The sequence below is a fragment of the Somniosus microcephalus genome, chromosome 3, assembly GCF_052327205.1.
Source record: "Somniosus microcephalus isolate GS21.2 chromosome 3, FLI_Smic_1.0, whole genome shotgun sequence".
In the NCBI taxonomy this organism is placed as follows: Eukaryota; Metazoa; Chordata; class Chondrichthyes; order Squaliformes; family Somniosidae; genus Somniosus; species Somniosus microcephalus.
The window spans coordinates 40313412-40324604 of record NC_140989.1 but is presented as its reverse complement, the minus strand read 5'-3'; the positions used below and the strand labels follow the sequence as shown (position 1 = coordinate 40324604).

At 42.6% G+C, this 11193-nt stretch overlaps 1 pseudogene across 1 annotated transcript in view; it reads right to left on the bottom strand.

Moving 5' to 3' along the window:
- Nucleotides 1–1961: 1961 nt before the first annotated feature.
- The window catches only part of LOC147120995 (glutaminyl-peptide cyclotransferase-like), a 39512-nt pseudogene continuing 30280 nt past the window's right edge, over nt 1962–11193 (bottom strand). The window contains exon 7 of the transcript XR_015075370.1: nt 1962–2738. The product of XR_015075370.1 is annotated as a glutaminyl-peptide cyclotransferase-like (transcript). The remainder of the gene's footprint in view (nt 2739–11193) is intronic.

Below are 11193 nucleotides of genomic sequence, written 5' to 3'. Positions count from 1 at the left end.
TGGGGTGAAACATTACACATCTCCCCCATATCATCCAGCCACAAATGGATTGACCGAGAGGTATGTTCAGACCTTTAAAAAGGCAATAAAGGCGATGTATAACGACGACATACCACTACAACACAAGGTAGATAATTTCTTGATTGCTTACCGGAATGCGACACATGCAGTCACCAACCAAGCTCCAGCCATAATGTTCTTCAACCGAAGGCTAAGATGTCGCCTGGATTTGCTCAAACCAAACATAAGATGAGATGTTGAGGATAAGCAATTCCAGCACATCAACGAGAAGCCAACCAGGAGCTTCAAGATAGGACAACCAGTCTTGGCCCGCGACTACTGAACAGAAAAATGGCAGCCAGGAACGATAGGCACACAGCAGGGACCACTAATGTACACAGTGGACGTTGGAGAGAGCATCGTGAGACGCCATGCTGACCAGATTCTAGAGTCACAGGAACAAGCCAACCCTATACCACAAGCATGTGCACCTGGTAATGAACCCGAAGTACAGATTGCATCGACCTCAGAAGCAGTGGTATTGGAAGCTGACGAACCAACCAATGACAATGAGCCAAAATCGACTCCACCGCAAGAACAGGATACTCGAGAAAAGCGCTATCCAGTCAGGATCAGGAAGCCTCCTCAAAGACTGAACTTATAAATAATTATTTCAGTTGATGTATATAGTACCGAGAAAATTGTAATTGTAATTAGTTATTATGTAGTTGTTAAATGAATGTTATGTACTGTTTATCTAAAAGGGGAGGAATTGTGTATGTACCTTTTAAGAGAAGAACTGATTTTTATACTGCAGTACCGGCAGTGACCACACCTGTATAAAAAGCCCTAGCAGGCTTCTGTACTTCAGTCTGACGTTTACTCTCTGTTCAGTAAATACCTGTTTTATTGTTCTGCCGCAGTCCGTGTATTATTAAGGCGCGGACTCTACATGCATGCGTACCTAAATTTCTGTAATCAGAAAAGAGCTGATGAGCTCAGCTCATCTCTATCATTAGAAACTTAAAAGATGGTTTTCTTTCACGCTGTGATTATTTGCATGCACGCCTTTGCGGCCTTCTGCGCATGTGCGCGGTATACCGGAGCCGCCTATGCACAGTACCCAGTTGCGGCCTGCACCATCGGCCACGCTTTCCTCGGCTCCGTGTGGAGAAGGTCAGGGGATCCGTTGGTGGCCGGGGGTGGGGGAGATCAAGAATCGAAAGGGGAGCAAGAGGGTCAAAGGAGGGGGGGGGGGAAGGGAGAGAGAGAGAGAATCGAGGGGGCGGTGGAAGAGAGAGGGAATCGAGGGGGCGGTGGAAGAGAGGGGATTGGAGGCTGGAGAGAGAGAGAGAGAGGGGATCGTAGGGGGGGGGAGAGAGGGGATCAAAGGGGGTAAGAGAGGAGCTCGGAGGGGGGAGAGGAAGTCAGGAACTTTGGGGGGAGGGAGAGGAGGTCAGGAATTCCGGGGGAGAGGAAGTCCGGCACCACTGTCACTATTCACTTCCTACCCAATAAACCTGTTAACAATCAATCAGTGACCCACACACAATGCCCCATCTATGGGGGGCAAGTAAAGTCAGGAACTTGTTACGGGTGGAAGGTCAGGAACCAGGGGGGTGGTGGGGGAAGAGAAGGTCCGGAATCCGGGGCAAGGTGGGGGAAGAGAAGGTCCGGAACCTGGGGTGGGGGAGGGAGAAGGTCACGAACTTGGGCTGGGGAGGGGGGGGCGGGCGGGCGGGGCGTTAAGGTTAGGAACGTGAAGGGATGGTCAGGAGCTTGTTTGGGGGGGGTGGGGTGAAGAGAAGGTCCTAACCCGCGAGGGTGAGCTCAAGTCTGTGAGCTGTGTCTGGAGCCTGGCAATCAGAATGAATGGCTCGAATTACACATTGCATTACTTAGGCAGGCCCTTCTCTACTTACTCATTTCTCAGGGTTGAAAGACAGAGTTTGTCCCAATCTTTTAATTCCAAAGTTTTTTTTTAAATTGACTTCACAACATTTGCGTTATACTTCAACTGATGCATTACACAAGCACTGTGGGGTCACGTGTCCCAGGTATATAATTCCAAATACAAAATACTGAACTGATGATCCTCTCACGTCAAAAATCACTTTACACCGTAGTACAACTACTATTTAATGCTAGCACTACAATAGCCAAATGTAAAAATTACAATTAAAAGATATATTTTAGATGCAGTTAAATTGCGCATGTCACCAAAAAGGTTTCAAATGTCTACTAAAGCAAAATTGCCAAGAAAACTAATACCAGTATGCATTGTTTACCGAGGATTTACGCCACAAAGCATTTATTAGTTAGCAACAATCAATACTGATTCAGTCAACAAATTAAATACAAACTGACATTAACTGGGTGAGTAAATTTGGACTAACAACAGAAAATGCTGGAAAAACTCAGCAGGCCAGGCAACATCCGTGGAGAGAAATTAGAGTCGACGTTTCGGGTCTAACAATGGTTTCCCAATTGCATTAAGGCAGCGGGCTGCTATTTGTATTTTCTGAAATCTATTTGGTTTGAAGTTCCTAACTCTTTCATAACCATTCATTTTGCATATACATTAGGGGTATATTACACTCCGATATACTCCATAACAAACAGTTGCAGTATTTTACTAAGGTTATCAATTGTTGTTGGATGCAGATTGTTCTCATTATCCTCCATGCTGTGCCATACTTGAGGGAAAGGTGTAGGTATGATATGCAGAATGGGAACACCTATGGAACATAAAACAGTGAAGAATTACTTGACATGTATTTGGTTCATTCCTTTCAATATCACATTCTACAATATTCTGATCATGAGATGTATGAATTTCAACAGGTTAATAAAAGGCATTTACTCTGAGGCAGTTCTCTTCTGAAGATGTATTATTGGTGAGATACAATGAAGACCAATATGAACATCTGTTCTACTTCCTCGCCTCACTTGCCATTTTGCTAGTTATTTTCTTGCCTTTTCATGCACACGAATCCCTAACTGTTTCACTGTTGTGCTCTGCAAAATGTCCTTGGCATCATTCATTACTCCTTTGTAATCTATATTCTAAATATACTGAGGGATGGACAGGATAATACCACAGGCAGTGAAAGAGAGATGGCAGAAACATTAAATAATTACCTTGCCTCAGTATTTACCAGGGAAATAGAACAGGTGGACATGACATTGGATCATGAGATTAGTAATGAAATAACTGCATTTAAAATAAAAAGAGGAGATATATTAAACTAATCAAACTCAAAGAGGAAAAACCCCTGGGCCGGATGGATCACATCTGCGCATTTTAAAAGAATCTAGGGAAGAGATAGCAGAGGCATTACTACACATATTTAATAATTCATTAGAAAAAGGTGTAGTGCCAGAGGACTGGTGGCTGGCTAACATAATACCTATATTTAAGAAGGGAGATGGAACATGTCCAGGGAACTATAGACCAGTCAGCTTAACATCGGTGATAGAAAAAATAATGGAATCCCTACTAAAGGAGAAAATAAAAGAACATCTAGAAGCCAAAAATAATATTATGAATAGTCAGCATGGATTTCAAAAGGGAAAGTCTTGCTTGACCAACCTCATTAAATTTTTTGAAGAGGTAACAGAGAGAATAGACAAGGGTAATGCAGTAGATGTATTTTATCTAGATTTTCAAAAGGCCTTCGATAAGGTACCACATAATAGACTAATGCATAAGGTCAGAGAATGCGTTGTCAGGGTACAAGTCGCAGAATGGATAGCTAGCTGTCATCAAGACAGAAAGCAGAGAGTAGGGGTAAAGGGTAGCTATTCACAGTGGCAGAAGGTGTTCCACAAGGATCAGTGCTGGGACCACTGTTATTCATAATTTATATTAACGATTTAGACTTTGGAATCAAAAACACTATTTCTAAATTTGCGGATGATACCAAATTGGGGGGGATAGTTAATACTGAGGAGGACTGCAAGACAATAAACTTGCAGAATGGGCATATAATTGGCAAATGAAATTCAACACAGATAAATATGAGGTATTACATTTTGGTAGGAAGAATAGGGAGATCACTTATTATTTGGAAGGTGCAAGTCTGGGTGGGGTAGAGGAGCAAAGGGATACAAATACACAAATCACTAAAAGTAGCAACACAGGTTAACAAGACCATAAAAAAACAAACCAGGCACCAAGGTTTATTTCTAGAGGGATAGAATTGAAAAGTAGTGAAGTTATTACTAAACTTGGATTGAACCTTGGTTAGACCACACTTGGAGTACTGCATATAATTCTGGTCGCCATATTATAAAAAGGATATAGAGGCACTAGAGAGGGTGCAGAGAAGATTTACAAAGACGATACCAGAAATGCAAGGGTAGACATATCAGGAAAGGATGAACAGGCTGGGTCTCTTATCGCTTGAAAAAAGGCTGAGGGGTGACCTAATTGAGGTCTTTAAAATTATAAAAGGTTTTGAAAGAGTAGATACAGATAGAGAGTTTCCACTTGTGGTAAGAGCATAACTAGAGGCCATCAATATAAGATAGTCACCAAGAAATCAAATAGGGAATTCGGAAGAAATTTCTTTACCCAGAGAGTGGTGAGAATGTGGAACTTGCTACCACAAGGAGTAGTTGAGGCAAATAGTATAGATGCATTTAAGGGTAGACTAGATAAGCATATGAGGGAGAAGGGAATAGAGGGTTATGCTGACAGTGTTAGATGAGGAAAGACAGGAGGAGGCTCGAGTGGAGCATAAACGCTGGCATGGACTGATTGGGCCAAATGGCCTGTTTCTGTGCTGTATATCTATGTAATCCCAAGTAAACCTATATTTAATTGCCCTCTCATTTCCCCCCATATTTAGATAAAACCATCACCAACTTTTACCATACAGATGATTCCCTTAACAAGGGAACACAAGTAGATTTTCAACAGGATAGAGCGAATCCCAATGAATGAGGAAAGATTTCCTCTGTGCACTAGGTGTAGCGCAAGCAGTTACATATTTGTAAAGAACGGGTTTATGATTTTGCTACACCTAGGAAATCTTTCCCCAAAAAATGGTTGGGCAAACGAGCAAATGTCCAGACCAATGCCAATACCACTCAAAATGGCCAATTAGAAAGGTACAGAACAATGTCATCACTTGGTCCATCTTTTATTTTTTCCCACTCCACATTCCCCTCTCTCAACAATACTGATGAGGATGGGAAATTGCCATCATGCTACTGTGCATGGTTTCATCTGCATCAAGGCTGGTAGGTAGGGTTAGACAGACAAATTACCACCTAGGCTCACCTTCCCTTCCCTTCCCATAAAACCACGTGATAAATCAGAGGACTCTGCTGATAGATTGCAGCACCCCATTTCCTTACAATCTGTTTCTATTAAATGTGGAAAATGGCCTTACAATCCATATCCACATTCTTTTGCAGACACCTTTCATTTGTTAATAGGACACCATCTTCATGACAATTATTTGGCCAGTCACTGGGCACAGCAAATGGGAAGAAAATATCTATCTTCAGATGATAAGAAGCTGGAATCAAACAATGATTATAGTAATTTGTAATATTTCTTTTGTTCTATGTACTGGAGCTGGGCCAAAGTGATGCTACAAACCAGCTGTGTGATTCTTCATTATTCTCAAATATTAGTAGCAAGAAACTACTACACAGACTCTCAGGCCATGATTTTGCCAGCGCTCAGAGGGCGGGTTTGGAGGCGGGTCATAGGTTAAAATCGTTTTGATTGACGGCGGGTTGTGATCCCGCCATCAACCCGCTTCCAAACAGCTTTCCCAAGTGTCGGGTCCCCGATTTGCGAATGGATCCGACACTTAGCGGCGGGAAGTGGATTAAAGGCAATTACCTGCCTATTAACAGGTACTTGCCAGTAGTTGTCAGCCTATTTTTTAATTTTGCCGCTTCTGACTCGGGTTTCCAGACGTCCGGACACCACGTCAGGTAAGTGTGGCGTGTTGTGAGTCTGCTGTAATGTTTCTGGATTGATGACAGCTGCAGAAGTGGTGTGAAGGATCCAATGTTGCACATGGTGAGTCTCAGAGGAAAGAAAATGTTGGATACTGCATTTTTAATACATTTACACATTTCATTAGGTTATTGTATCGATTTGTATGTGGGTTCAATGACGACACATTCATGAAAGAGAATGACATTTTATCTAAAGTATGTTAAACTCAGTTAACAGCATTACAGGAGACACCATCTTAGAGATCCATCTAAAACGAAACTAAAACTAAACTGCTTGTCTCTCACATGCCCTCTGCTGGTCAGGCATAAATAATCAATCAGGCAAATATGCTGGTAAGGCATAAATAATCAAACAGGCAAATACCATCACTATTTGCTGATATCATTACATCTCCCTTTCTTAAAACAAAAGTATTTTACTTTTTATCTAACAACATGTTTTCTTTGTATTACTCTGCATTTTAACTGTAACACTTAATGAACTTACATTATCATTATCATGATCAAGGTTTTTTAACCTTGTTTTGTGTGTTCACATGAAATATGTAAATACCTAGAACTTCAAGAAAGAATAAGATAACATTACTTCCTTCTATAACAAGAGTCCTTAAACTTGCTCTATGAGTCTCTCAGGAGGCTTCACGTGTCTTGAGGATTTTCTGATTGATTGTCCTTGAATCTGAGTTGTTGCCTCAGATGATGATTTCTCAGCTGTGTGATCAGGTTGTTCAACAGTATCAGTCTTTTGACCTGCTGTGTGATCAAGTTGTTAAACAGTATCAGTCTTTTGACCTGCTGTGGCTGGTCCCATGAGAAGATCTCGACGATTTCTTCGCAGAACAGCACCCTCATCTGTCTGAATGGTGTATGATCTTGGTTGAACTTCACTCAGGACAGTTCCCTTCTGAGTCCATATGTTTGTTTTGTCTTTGAACCTTACTTGGTCACCAGTGTGGAGTTCAGGTAGGTTTTGTGTTCCTCTGTCATAGTAGTACTTTTGCTTTTCTTTCTGTTGTTCTTTGAACTTCCTCACTTTCTCCCCCTCTTTTGTTTTCAGGAGGTTCTCCAGGATGGGTAGGTTTGACCTTAGCAGACGTCCCATAAGGAGTTGGGCTGGTGACATACCACACTCGAGCGGCGTTGTGCGGTATACAAGCATGCTCTGGTAGAAGTCAGTTCCACTGTCTTTTGCCTTGTACATCAGTCTTTTCACTGTCTGGACCGATTTTTCCACTAGTCCATTGGACTGTGGAAAGTGAGGACTTGACGTTGTGTGGACAAAGTCCCACTCTCTGGCAAAGTGTCGGAAACTTGCATTGTAAAACTGGGGTCCGTTGTCTGTGAAGACCTCGCTTGCCACGCCATGTCTGGAGAATATGGCTTTCATACATGTTATCACAGCATCTGCAGTGGTGGTGCACAGTCTACAAACCTCTGGATACAGGGAGTAATAGTCTGTGACTACAATATAGTCCTTCCCTTGACATACGAATAGGTCAGCGCCTACCTTCTGGTAAGGTCTGTCTGGCGCTGGGTGTGGCTTTAGTGGTTCTATCGATTGCTTGCTCGATATTTCAGGCATATTGTGCAGTTTGACACCTCATTTGTCACATCTTGGTTGATTCGTGGCCAGTACGTCACCTCTCATGCTCTTTTCTTACACTTTTCGATTCCCAGATGTCCTCCATGGATCCTTTTTAGCATCTCTTTTCTCAGACTCTTTGGGATAAGTATTTTACCTCCTTTGTAGATGATGTCTTCGACCACTGATAGTTCCGCCCTGCAGTTCCAGTACTCTGCCATGTCAGGTGAGCAGTCTTGCTTCATGTTGGGCCATCCATCCAAGATGCTTTTCCTGAGTCGTCTCATTGTTTCATCTTTGTTTGTCTCAGTCTTTATGAGCTCCATTTTTGCATCTGCTATGGGCAGTGCACTTGTGATCATGTCCACGTAGGCGTTCACTTTTTCATCCATTTTGGTGTTTGCGGGCTCTCTTGGGTCAACAGCACTGGACAACGTGTCTGCTGTATACATCAGCTTACCCGGCGTGTACGCAACATTCAGTGTATAGCGTTGCAGCCTGATCATCATTCTTTGTATTCTAAGCGGACAGCTATTTAGTGGCTTTTGGAACAATGCAATCAAGGGCTTATGGTCAGTCTCTACACTGATTGCTTGTCCTGACACAAACTGGTGAAATCTTTCACAGGCGTATGTGATGCTGAGCAGCTCCTTTTCTATTTGAGCATATCGCGTCTCCGCGTCTGTCATTGAGCGCGATGCATATGCAATAGGTTGCCAGTAGTCATATTTTTGCAGAAGAACAGCACCGAGCCCACTCTGTGATGCATCTGATGATATCTTGATGGGTCTCGCTGGGTTATAAAACCTCAGAACTGGTTCCTCTGTGAGCAGTTTCTTTAGATCGCTCCATGACTTCTCATGCTCATGATTCCATTCCCATTCTATGTTCTTTTCAGTTAGTCGTCTTAGTGGCGCCACCTTTTCTGAGAGGTTGGATATGAATTTACCCATGTAGCTGATCATTCCATTAAATCTCTGCACGTCCTTTTTGCATTGTGGCTTTGGCATATTCTCAATGGCGGACACCTTTCTGGGATCTGGTCTGATGCCCTCACTGCTAAGGATATCTCCCACGAATGTCAGTTCTGTCACCCCGAGCTGGCATTTCTCTCTATTCAGCTTCAGGTTTGTTTTCCTTGTTGCTTCCAGCACTTTTTTCAGTCTCTCGTCATGCTCAGTTCTCGTGGTTCCCCATACTATGATGTCATCCATTGATGTATCAACTCCCTCCAGGTGCTCATAGATCATATGGATAGTTTTGTGATACACTTCAGGAGCTGAGGCAATGCCAAATGGTAACCTTAGGAATCTGTATCTGCCAAATGGACTGTTGAACGTGCACAGTCTTGAACTTGCCTCGTCCAGTTTCATCTGCCAAAATCCGGATGATGCATCTAACTTGCTGAAATACTTTGCATTTGCAAACTGTGACATGATTTCCTCACGTGTAGGAAGCTTGAAGTGCTCTCTCTTCATTGCTCTGTTTAGATCTCTTGGATCCAGGCAAATTCTGAGCTTTCCATTCTTTTTGTCCACAATGACGAGGGAACTCACCCACTCAGTTGGCTCATCTATCTTCTGAATCACGTTCAGGCTTTCCATCCTGTCCAACTCTGCCTTCAGTTGCTTTTGAAGAGCAAACGGAACTTTTCTGCATGGATGTATGACCGTTGGCATACTTTTATCTACTCTGATCGTGTGTTCTCCTGGAAGGCAGCCTAGACCCTGAAATAGGTCGTTGTACTCTTTCATGAGTTCATCATAGACTGTCTCTCCTTCGCTTTCCACAACGAGGACTCTCTTTACCAGGTTCAGTCTCTCACAGGCTATTAAGCCTAGTATGGCCTGCACATCCTTTGGCACCACGATTAATGCTAGCGTGTGCTCTCTGTCCTTGTGTGTCACTTTGACAATGCATTTTCCTTTCAGTGGTATATTAGTACCTGAGTATCCTGTCACTTTCACTTTTATTCCATGTATCTTTGGTCTGGGTCTAATTTTCTTAAAATCAGTCTCTGATATCACATTAACTTGTGCTCCAGTATCCAATTTAAATGGAATATGTATGTCATTCACTTTTAGTGTCAACATCCAGTCTCTCTTTTTTCTTTTTTGTTTTCAGACACGACATCCACATAGAACTCCTCTATCTTGCTTTCATCTACTGCATGGACCTTGCTTTGTTGCGGTTGGTTCTTGCAGCAACGGGCATAATGGTTGTTTTTGTTGCAACTATTGCATGTTTTACCATATGCTGGACACTTTTTTGGTGTATGCTGTGTACCGCATCGACTGCATGACTTTCGATTGCCCCTTTCATTTTTGTTCGCTGGCCACGCCTCTTTTTTCACATTGGCGCTCTCTTTGTTAAACGGTTTGTGTCCGTTCTTACTCACTGCATCCATGTTGCAGCTACTGTCACTGAACAGCTCCTTTGCCTGCGACTTCACAGTCTCTGTTGCCCTGCACAGTGCTATGGCTTTTCCCAGGTCTAGATTTTGCTCTCTTAGCAGTCTTTCTCTTAGACCATTATCTGGAATACCACACACCAGTCTGTCTTTTATCAGCGAGTCTGTCAGTCCCCCAAATTCACACGATTTGCTTCTGTTTCTCAGTTCAGTCACATACTGATCAATAGTCTCTCCCGTTTTCTGTACTCATGTGAAAAATCTGTGCCTCTCAAACATCACGTTACGTTTAGGTATGCAGTAGGCCTCAAACTGTTCCATTATTTTATCCAGCTTCATTTTGTCTCCATCAGCAGCGAATCAGCAGTTATTATACACCTCCAGCGCTTCATCACCCACGACATGTAAGAACACTGACGCTTTCATTTTATCACTTTTCTCGTCAGCTCCGATTGCTGATAAATACAACTCCAAACGTTGTTTGAATCTCCTCCAATTTTCAGCCACATTACCTGTCAACTGAAGCTTCGCCGGTGGGAGTAAACCTTCCATTTTTCACTTTGTTAGCTATTCTCCAATGGTAAGTAACGATGTTCTCTTTTGGCTTGCTAATATGTGGAGAGCTGATTTAACTTCAGATTTTTCCTCTTCATCTCTTTCAATCACTTCTGACACCATGTATTGATTTGTATGTGGGTTCAATGACGACACATTCATGAAAGAGATGTCTTTTTATCTAAAGTATGTTCAACTCAGTTAACAGCATTACAGGAGACACCATCTTAGAGATCCATCTAAAACAAAACTAAAACTAAACTGCTTGTCTCTCACATGCCCTCTGCTGGTCAGGCATAAATAATCAATCAGGCAAATATGCTGGTAAGGCATAAATAATCAAACAGGCAAATACCATCACTATTTGCTGATATCATTACAGTTATAAGTTTTGAAATCCATGTCCAGTGCCACCTCATTGGGTGAACCTCTCTCACCGGTGACAGATCGCTTCTGTCATCTCACCTGCAATCACCATCTATTCCAGCCTATGGAGGGAGTCATTGGAGAACCTGGGTGCAAGAGGTTACCTTTGTGCAGTGATCGTCAGTGTTTGCAGCACCTCAATGCTGTCAAACACTGAGAAATCAACTGTCAAAATAAAATTGTGCGTGGTCCCTTGAAGGAAACCGGCAGATGATGCGTCATCAAATGATGTAATCTA